Genomic DNA, 11,624 nt, shown 5'->3' with positions numbered 1-11,624 from the left:
TATTGAAGTTATATTTTTATATAGCGGATGTGGTCGAGGGGTCTAGAGCGCTGGACATAAGGCTAAGCGATTGGTGCTGTAGTGTATATGATATATATATATAACAAGTCTAAAAGGGTACAACATCACCAAAAACACAATAAAACGAACAATATGTTAGATATTTCGGATAAAAGATATCCTTCCTCGGTATTTATTCAGTCATTTAATATATATATGTATATATATATATATACTCATGATAATATAGTTAACCGGAGATACAAAACATTACTTTACATCACAATACTAGCACTTGACGTACATTATTTGTTTAAGAAATAATTTATGCAAGCTATACTTTATTATATATAATATAAAATGTCAGCATGTTGTATTCAGTCCGTCAGATCGGTGAAAATCGACTTTTTCCAAGACAATTGCCATAAAACATCAAAATTAACATATACCCTCTTTATAAGGTCAAGGTCAATGTCAAATTTGGCATGAGAGTAGTGCGGGTGTTTCGAAAATATATAATTATACCTATATATACAGCTATACACATCTCTTGAAATCTCAATATGACGGTCTTGTCGCAGATAGCCGTCTCGCAATATCATGCGAAAGTGTTCATTAGATAATTAACATCTGGCGAAAAAAAGGACTGCAATTGTTACAACTATGTTTTTATTATCCTTATCAAATTATTATGGACATTTTTTGTGTTTTATCTATATTATAAATCTGTATTGTTTTATAGAGGACAATGAGTTCGGTTCAAGAGAGAAAATTTTTTCGTTTACTGAAGCTTTCTTTTGACCTATCTCTAAATGTTATACGAGCGTTTATGGAAACAAACGTTTTGACTATACATTATGCAAATCTGGATGACTTCTTAAACAAACATAAACATGCAATATATCATTTATGGGAACAAGTGCAATGTTGTGATTGTGTAAATAAGAAAAATCAAGAAAAATTGAAACGAATGCTCAATGAAAAGCAGATAAAACTTTTACTTACGAAAACAGATGACTATGTCAAAGGACATATTATGTATAGAGATCGTAGAATTCATCAAGTCTGCATAATTATGCAGATTCAAAATAGTAGATAACTGTTCAATAAAATCCCTGGATATCACTCTTTTACATTGCTTACTAAACAATTTTGCCGTTCTAAAAAATGACGAAAGGACGTGGATAAATAAAATCAAAGATATACGGAACAACTTGGCTCATGTAACAAGTATTAAAGAATTCGATGTCGGTAGGCTTCAAAAATGGTGGGATGACCTCGTAGGAGCCATTCTAGGCCTGGCTTCAAAAATGCCATTCACGACTTACGCAGTGATGGTGGAAGATCAAATCGGGCTATTAAAGAAAGCCGATTTGGATACAGAGGATGTTGAACAAATTTTGATTGATTTACAAAAGGAAAACGGAGAGGTAATAACCATTTTCACTAACAAAAATTGTTTAAATAATAAACTACAAAAATTGCCAATGTTAATGGAAGTCTTATTAAAGAAAAGGGGCCAAGATACCAGAGGGACGGTCAATACCATTAATTTTAGGATAATCTATTTTTGTGTGAAAAGTATAATAAAATTAACGGTACCAATTTTTTTTTACACCAGATGTGCATTTCGACAATAAATGTCTGTTCAGTGTTGCACGTGGCCAAAATATGTAAAATCCTAAGCTAATGTAAAAGATGAAGAACTATAATCCAACTGATCGACAGAAAATGACTGACAATACCAAGACTAAAAAAGAAAAAAGATAAAAAGAGAAATAATAGTGCACAAGACATAACATAGAAATCTAAAGACTAAGCAACAAGAACCCCTACAACTACTGGGGTTGATCTCAGGTACTCCGGAAGGGTGAGCAGATTATGCTCCATATTCGGCACCTGTCGTATTATAAATATTCACATATCACATGACGGATTGACAATTCAAACCAATCTCATTTCATATCAAATTCAATAATCAATCTAAAGAGTACTGTATTAATTCTCTTAACTAACATGACTATTAAAATATATAATATGTTTATTAGAATTTAAGTTCAAATGAATTACTAACTCATATGGTTTACCTGCAGACTGGTTGATTTCAAAAAGCACGGTCATTTAATACGTTTAAAAATGAGCAGCAGCTGGATTCAGACCTAGTATTTTTTACTTGTTCTGAATATTTTTTTCATTTTCTCTCGTATTTGATGCTCTTTGTTTACATGAAAATTGTTTTTAAATGTTTATAATTGTCAGGAGATAACAGCATGTCGGTACAAAGAAATAAATAAACTGTTTTCAAAAAAGAATTCAAAATTACCAAAAACCATAAGATCAATGTATGTTATTGATTAGTTCATGGCATTAACAAGAAATAATTGCAGAACCATATGGAAAATGCTCATTTCATCCAAATTGAAATATGAAAGATATAAAACATGCTGGGTTATTTCAATGCACATTTGTGATATTGCTATTTACATTTCAAGTTAATGATGACTTTTTGGAAAAGGATTCAGACGCAATTAGAACAAGATAAAACTGAAATTTTATCGACAACGGAGAATCTTCTACAAAAATTCTCAACAGAACAAAGAGAGGAACTACAGAGATTCTACGACATGATTCTTCAATGTTCAAATAAACCAATACATGAGACAATAGATCATGGTAAAGGTATGGATTTTTATTAATAATAAGTTAGTATTTTCCTTTTCCCGAAAAAATTATATTTGATATTTTAACATGTGTTTATATTTTTCTGCAGTGTTGTCATTTATATAACTGTCAAAGACTTTAATTTCAATTCACAAAGTTATGGTGTTTTTTTTTTTCAATTACGTGCTCAAATAAAGGCAATAGTAGTATACTGCTGATCGAAACTTGATAGAAAAAACCCAATTCCGGGTTACTAGTACAAAGTGAGGGAAATGCATCAAATATAAGAGTAAAACAACGACACAACAAAAATACAACATTTAAAAAATGTAACACAAAGAAACGAACTATAATATAACATTGGCAATTTCCTGACTTGGTACGTATATAGGACATCTGAAGAAACATATGGTGGGTTGAACCTGGTTTTGTGGCATGCCAAAACCTACCAAATATATACAATAAACGAAGTATTTACCATGTTTACATTTCAATTTTTTTTTATAGAAAAAATTATGATTGAAATTGACAATCTGGTACTGTTGGTTTCTTGCTCAAAAGCTGTAGAAACTACTAAAAGTGTTGTAGGTAAGGTATAATCATTATGAAAATTAGTTGCAAAATAAATTTACGGAAAAATCTAGAACGAATTAAAGGTCATTTCTCTCAGCTTGCTTTTTCGTCTATACTATTATTTGTCTCTTTGTCTTTTTTATATTTTGCTATGACGTTGTCAGTTTATTTTTAATATTATATATATGAGTTTGACTGTCACTCTGGTATCCTTCGTCCCTCTTTTGTTACTAGCGTTTGATGGTAGCATTAAGCGGTAATTTTGTTCGTATCACCATCTAAAACGTAAAAAAATATATCATTAAGTCATGTTTAAACTGTCAGTCAATTATCAGACTTATCAACTACGACAAACTTCGTACTGTTCATACCATTTGCCTGTATGACATGGCTCTGTACTTATACAACCAATCATTGTGTTATTGTGCCGTGGTAAATGTGTATATATTTGTTTGTTTTTATACTAATTAAGATAATTACACAATATTCACACATCGTTGTCAATATAACGGAATAATATGCGACTGTCATACAAATGAGAGGAAACCAGGTTTAATCCCCAATTTTCTACATAGGAAAATGTCTGTACCAAGTCAGGAATATGACAGTATATTAGTGTTCGGTTTACGTCTTTTGATGTTGCCTTTTGAGAAAGGTCTTTCCTTTTTGAATTTTTCTCGGAGTTAAGCATTTTTATGATGTTGTTCATCAATGTTTCTCGTTTCCTATAGATAAGACCGTGGGTTTTCCTGCGTTGCTGGTTTTACACAAGTGATTTTTGGGCCACAGATGGCTTGCTGTTCGATTGGAGTCAGTGCTCCGTGTTGAAGGCCGTACTTTGACCTATAATGGTTTACTTTTACAAATTGTGACTTTGATGGAGAGTTGTCTAATTGGCACTCATAACACTTCTTCTTATATCTACGTATTCATATGTTCAATAGACTATCAGGTGATCTAACTAAACGAAATCAATAAAGAATAGCGTGTAATATTTTAAGAATTCCCATGTAAGGTCTTATGTACATATACGAACATTTTGGGTTGTAATTGTCCTTGAATGAACACTTTAAAGTCAATTTATTTTTAACTCTCTATGCAAGTTTTACAGTTTGACGATAAAGAAATATAACCCTTTAGAGATTTTTTAAATGAACAAAGACAAAAATTGGTATACAAATATGGAGATGTTATGTAAACCAAAGAAATAAGATATTTCTCCATATCAAAAGACCCAAAGTCAAATTAGAATGAAAAGCTAGCAAAACCTTTAAAAATACTGATCAGGAAGGGATACTGTTGTAAGGTAATTGAAGATTGCATATTTTGGCGTTAATATTGATTCACTTATAGGGTCTTTGCATCGGTACTAAACACATTTATTCGAACACCAGTTGTTGACATGCTACGGGTTAGGTTTTTCTCCTATCTCTTTTGATGTTATAATACTAGACCCCTATTGGGAGGGATTGTACTTGATATCCATATGATGGAGATATAATCTTTCAATCAAATAATTGAGGTCTGGAGCTAGCATGTCAGTAACTGCTAGTATTCCGTTGTTAATTATGTATGATTGTCATTTTGATTAGTTTATTTTGTTACCTATTCTGGAATCGGAATCGCACTTCCTTTGAACTGGGTTTACTGTGTGTTTGTTTTTTCCACATTGGCTGGAGGTAGAGGGGGTTGGTTGAGATATAAAATTTGTTTGTTAGCCCCATCACATTTTTGCGCCTGTTCCGAGTTAGGAGCCTCTGGACTCTGTTAGTCCTGTAGGATTTTAACTTAATTTTATTTTACATATTTCGGATTTAGTATGTCGTCCATTATCACTGAACTAGTATTCTTTTTTGTTAAGGGTTCAATGGAAGCACGCCTCCAGGTGAGGGAATTTCTTACTGCATTGACGACCCAAACACACAGTTTATTCATTGATTTCTAAAACATAAGCATGAAACTAAGGACATTTATTTTATGAAATATATTCTCGTCAGTTATACGTTTAAGGTAACAAGGACACTATAATATAATATGTTATTGACAAATGATAATTAAATCGTATGCGATTGGCATATAATTCTAAATTGTATGATTAACAGGCTGCCTACGTATACAGAATGATATTTTCTGAAAACGATTCTTTTATTTCAGCTGCATAATATATATAACCGAAATCAAAATGATATAAATATTTCAAGGACATTTCAATAACAGAATTATCTGCAGACGTTTTTAATTAAGCGCCAGTTCACATTGCATATTAGCGACATGACATTCACGCCTCAGCTAAGACCATCTTACTTCAGCTGATCAATCGTGCTTCGGCGTTTACATCACACATCCGTCTCCTAGAAATCTTTATATATATATATATATATATATATAAATGAATATTAGTATTATAAAACACGGAAAATAATGTGTAACTACCTTTTCAGATGCAGAACACGCAGATTTCGAACAGAGTGGGGCAAATACATCAGCTCATTTTAGAACAGGACATGAATCTGACGGACAAGTGCAGTCAAATGGAAGTACAAAAGAAACACAACTTGAACAGGCTAACGGTAAGTAAATACTTTAAATGTTTAACTTTTTGGGAATATGGTTAGTGAATGTCAAGGAACGAATTTATCATATGATTTAGGACGTTGACGAGCTAATTTTATAAACAGTATAGAACCATTACTCTCGACACGCCGAAGTGCCGGTCTTATGAATTGCAACATGATACTAGCAATATATAGCTTATAGTTAAAAAGCATGTTTTAGTTTGGCGTAACCTGCCAATATAACAAGTGTCAACCAAAAACAATTAGGATATTAAAAAAAAGTAAATCGACGCCAAATAAAAGCGTATAGAATAATTTAAATATCTTGTTAAAAACGGTTCTTTGAATTGTGTGTCTGTCCCATAGCACAAAAGTTCAGATAGATAACAGAAAATATAAATCAGGCTGAGTTATATATTTTCACATTGAAATAATTCATTTTAACTCCATATTTAAAAAATTAGTTGACTTGAATTATTGCTTGTTTTAAGTGTAAAATTATACTACATATTCTGAAAGAAAACAAATTAAATACAATAAAATTATTTCAAGTTCTCAAATTATTTGTTCTTATAAGAAACCATTGAAAATTTAGAGTATGAACTTTTTCAAATATCGTGATTGTATTTGAAAGAACAAATGTTTTCACGAATATCGTTGGTGGTAGTGATTTATGTGGAAAAAGGAAACTTTGGAGTATTTTACAAAAACAATACGATTACAATAGTGAACAGTTCTAGTTATATTATATGCAAGGAACTATTAGGAGAGTTGTCCTTAAACATTCTTCAGATTTTTATCTAGTTTAGTTCCAATCTTATGAAATGTGTTTGTATTAATGAGTAATTCAACATATTTGTTGTTATCGAACATTGTATATTTTCTAAATTTTTAATCAGAAATGTCAGGTATAAATGCAAAAATGTGTCTTTGATAAATACTAATACAATAGTTCAAATATGCACATAAGCATGACTACAATGTATATGTAGATTGAAGATTTAAAAAAGTGCCTTGCATTCGATTTGAACAAATGATTACAATCAAATAATTTTGGTTTATAATATGAACTTACCTTCCAGGTTAGGGATAGGGTTAGGATCCCGCTAACATGTTAAACCCCGCCACATTGTTTATGTGTGTGCCTTTCCCAAGTCAGGAGCCTGTAATTCAGTGGTTGTCGTTTGTTAATTTGTTACATATTTGTTTTTCGTTCATTTTTTTTTAATATAAATAAGGCCTCTGTTTCCTCGTTTGAATTGTTTTACATTGACATATCGCGGTCTTTTATAGCTGACTATGCTCATTGTTGAAGGCAGTACGGTGACCTATAGTTGTTAGTGTCTGTGTCATTTTGGTCTCTTGTGGACAGTTGTCTCATTGGCAATCATACCACTTCTTCTTTTTTATATACTATCATAACTTTAATATGTTTGTTCTAATTAATACCGAAATGCCATAGTTTAAACAGTTAGGTTAAAGTTTACTCGACATTGTTTTATGGTAATGAATTTGAGCACAATATATTCCTCAGTTTGTAAAGTAGAATGGAAAATAGTTACACCTGGAAGCTGGAATGTAGATATAATTGCTGACAAATTGAATCTTCTTTCTGCCACGATAAAAGAGCTCATCCAGATAGAATTTGTCAAAACTGGTTCGTTGACAATACACACCACAATGCCAATCCATTTGTTCAATGACAGAGTAGTTCTCAGGCAAGCTATCACATCATTCCTAAAGAGAATATTGGAGATAAATGAAATAGATACAAATGAACGATCCATAATTCCTGTCAGTATGATAATGACAGAACAATATGAACTTCAACAAACTAAGTATATGTACGTATAGTTAGAAATATAAAGATAAATTAAGATGTGATATTAGTGCAAATTAGACAACTTTCCATCCAAGTCACAATTTATAAAAACCTAGCTATTATATGATAAAATAAGGCCAACAGCACGGACATTTGCTCACACCGAGCACCAAGCTATCAACGGCGTATATATTTGCATCGACTGTAGGCTTTTTAAAATATGAATTATTTGGAAATTGAAGTCTTCAAAATTCGCTCTTTATTTTGCCTTTTTAACCAATGCATTCACTATTAGTCACCTTGGTGTTTATTTTTGGACAATTAATGAGATTAGAACGGTAAACTTGTGTTTGCTTAATTTTAGTTAAGTTATAGCGCAATAAGATGGAAATAAATTGCTGAGTGGAATCATTGAAACTCAAATGTTAAAGTCTGACAAACTAATAACAAACCCAAATGATGAAATGAAGTTATACGTTGGATTCTGAGTTTACTGATCGGTCATTATGATCTAAAAAGGGGAAAATATGATGACATTTTCAACTACTAAAAATGAACAAAATCTAATTTAAGTTTGAACTCAAAATATAATTTGATCTAGAACTGCAAGATTTCAAGTACAACTGATAGCGTTAGCATATAAAATGGCATTCAATTTATTCATATTTTTTTTTTAGAGATGTATATAATTATTAATTAACACAGAACAACCAATTGATTTTTTATTATAAAATTTGTTGCGTTACATGTAAAAACTTAATTTTATAAACCACTCTTGTTATATTCCAGGGACGATGAAGAAGTAATATGTTTTAGAGATTATGAAGATATAAATGCACACATACAATTGCTATTGTCTGACAGTAGCTTATGTAGAGTACATAAAAATCAGGAATTAGTTAGATTTTGTGGCACGCACGACAATCTTCTTTGTGAGGTTTGTGAGAATAACTCGCATCTAAATTGTTCAGGGTTGATATCAATTGAAAAAGCAGCCGCGAGTGTAAGCTACTGTCAAGCTGTTTCCGATCTAGCACACAAAGTACGGAATGTTACGGAAGCTATGACTAGCGTGATATCCAACGACAAAACTAACATATCAAGTATAGAACGCCAAGTAAAGTGGATAAAAAACATAAAAGATGATTATAAGAAAATGATATACGCACATATTCGGCAGCTAGAAGCTAGTTTTCTTGAAGAAATGGAGACATTGGTGGATAAATACAAATCGAACTCCTCAAGTCACCGACTTGAACCAAAATTAAATGCTATTCGAAAATGGGAAAATGAAGTAAAAACGATAGCACAAAACTATTCAAACGTAGACCTTTTAAAAGTAATAAGGTTTTTGGAGACCGAAATCAACGGTCAAGAACATTTGGTTAGAGATTTTCAACAACGCTTGTTCTCTACGAGTATTTTTCATTTTCCTTCCAATATAATAGATATATCCGAAACGATGCCCTCATTTGTTAGCATACAAGTAATAGACACTCCATTCGTTTCTGAATATTTATTTGACAGTGAGAGGGAGAACAGTGTGTTCCTTGTTAGTTCGTTTGAAGTTTCGAATCTTTTAAATGTTCCTGACGTTCAGATGGTATGTTGCATTGATGACGGAAGAATTCTCCTCGCAAATTGCTTATTTCCGCATCTGTATTTGTGTAAAAATGATGGATCAGAAGTAGCAAACATATATTTAAGCGAAAGCCCTATTGATATGGCATGCTATGACTTAAATCGTGCTCTTGTAATAGTGATGAATAAAGGAGTAAATCTCATCAATCTAACAACAAAGACATGTGAAGAGTTTATAATTAAAGATAATTTGTGTAGTATATGTAGCGTTAATAGCGTTATCTGGGTTGGATCATTATCCAAGGAACTTCTACAGATAAATATCGAAGGTGAAATTTTACAAACAATCAGTACATATTTTCCGCTGCCGAAAATTTGTGTTAATCAAATTGACGGAGAAGTCTACTGTTTATCCCCGGGACCGGTTGAAATATCTGATCATAAATCTGATGTTTACGTGATATTTCCTGCAGGAAATACGAAGTTCCTGTGCAGTATTTCCAAAGAATATTCCGATATTGCAGTTGACGGTGATGGTGAAGTGTTTGTTATAGGAGGAAAGAGTATTATTAAGACTTCGAATTACAAACGAGAGCAGAAAAATATCATTATCGAGGTTAATGGATTTGAAAATCCACTAAGAGTGAGATACAACAACAAAACAGAAGATACAGTAATTCTTAACAATGGTGGGAAAACTGTTGATGTTTATAAACTTTGTTGAAAATAAACCAAGCTTTATTGTAAAAAATAAGAAACAGGAGAACATTTGCGTACCAATTAATATTATTAAATGAATTAAACTTTTAAACAGTTGCATCAATATGCTGGAGCAAAAGATACCAGAGAGACATTCAAACTCATATATCGAAAATTAACTGACAACCCTATCGATAAAAAAGAAAAAAAAAAACATGCAAATACTTTTTCACAAGACACCACAAAAACTAAATACTAAGTAAGACGAATCCAACCCAAAACTTCGGAAGGTGCTCCGGAAGGGTAAAAAGATCCTGTTCCACATGTGGCACCCATTGTGTAGGTCATATTATTTAAAAAGGAACAGGATTGTAAAAATATTACTTTAACTGTTTGGTCTGTTTTTGGTGATATCCATTTGACATGGTTCTGTACTTATGAATCCAGTCATTCATTGTCATTCATACTCTCGTCACGATTATATGTTGTTGTTCAAGCAGAACAAGTTTTATTTTGAAATCATTATTTTGACTGTTCTATTGAATGACAGCTGCCCTTTATCATTCAGCTGATGAGTAAATTTCCAAAAAACACAATGCAATCACCCTCTCTTTTCATGTTGAAAAAAAACAATGCTCCTTGATGTTTCAGCAAACAGTTGTTCCATGTTGCTAACTGACTAGTCTCATTTTTTTTGTGTGTTGTGGATTGTTGTGTCTTTATATTGTTTTAAGTGTTTTCCAAATCGATGTCAGTTAAATGTCTTTCTTGAAATTGTCAGAACTTATACAATATGTTTTGTATAAAGTTGAGAATTTTTGAATATTTAGACAACACATTGATTATCGATATTAGAATTGGGCTAGGTTATTTTGCACCGTTTATGTTGTTTGTATCTAGGTCGTATTGTTTTCCAAATCGATGTCAGTTGAATGTCCTACTTGAAATTGTCGGATCTTATACAATATTTTTTGTATAAAGTTGAGGATTTTCAAATATTTAGTAATATCGATATAAGCATTGAGCTAAGTTAAAGTCATAAGAAACGAGTGACCGGTGAAAAATAATGTTCTTCCAATTCTTGAACCAATGCATACAAACATCATAAACTTAGTCTTCCGTGCACGAATTTATCATTTTTTTTTCGTGTAAATTTCGTATAATCGTCAATTCTTTTTTCAATGGGTCAGTGTTATTGTGAAAATATGGCAGGCAATTAAAGTGCGTGTTTTGATGCCGAAGTTTAACGATTGTCACCTGTTTGTCAACAATCGACAAAAAATCAACAAAAAAGCATGGAAATTGAGCACGTGTTTAACATGTAAATTCAGATAATAGTTTATTTTAAGGACATCCATGCGTATTGCGATCACCGGATTTTTACGAGATGGGTCACACTAAGGTCACTTTGCATACGGAAAATATGTCGGGGGAAAGGAAGCAATTAAAATAAAGACAACTTCTTCTAAATATAAGTTTAATTATGAACACTATCCATTGAGTTATAAAAACACATATGTATTATTATATATGCATTGAGGTTTCTTATGACTTTAACTTGGCACCGTTTATGTTGTTTGTATCCATGTCGTATTGGTTTCAATCTCCATTTTGTTTCAGTTGCCATGTAATAAGATATATTTGTGAATTGCTTATTGCATAACAACTATTTGTTGACTGGCATTGACTATTACTTTACACGTGTACCCAATACATATGACAGTCAGAAGTCG

At 31.8% G+C, this 11,624-nt stretch overlaps 1 long non-coding RNA gene across 1 annotated transcript; it reads left to right on the top strand.

Moving 5' to 3' along the window:
• The first annotated feature begins 763 nt into the window (after positions 1 to 763).
• Positions 764 to 10,079, top strand: LOC143059023 (uncharacterized). The gene is made up of 6 exons (XR_012973344.1): positions 764 to 1,430; positions 2,493 to 2,679; positions 3,169 to 3,249; positions 5,676 to 5,804; positions 7,324 to 7,633; positions 8,401 to 10,079. It is a non-coding gene; the product is annotated as an uncharacterized LOC143059023 (long non-coding RNA).
• The last annotated feature ends 1,545 nt before the right edge of the window (positions 10,080 to 11,624 follow it).

Source organism: Mytilus galloprovincialis, chromosome 14, assembly GCF_965363235.1.
Source record: "Mytilus galloprovincialis chromosome 14, xbMytGall1.hap1.1, whole genome shotgun sequence".
Classification (NCBI taxonomy): domain Eukaryota; kingdom Metazoa; phylum Mollusca; class Bivalvia; order Mytilida; family Mytilidae; genus Mytilus; species Mytilus galloprovincialis.
This window is presented reverse-complemented; position numbering and strand designations above follow the sequence as displayed.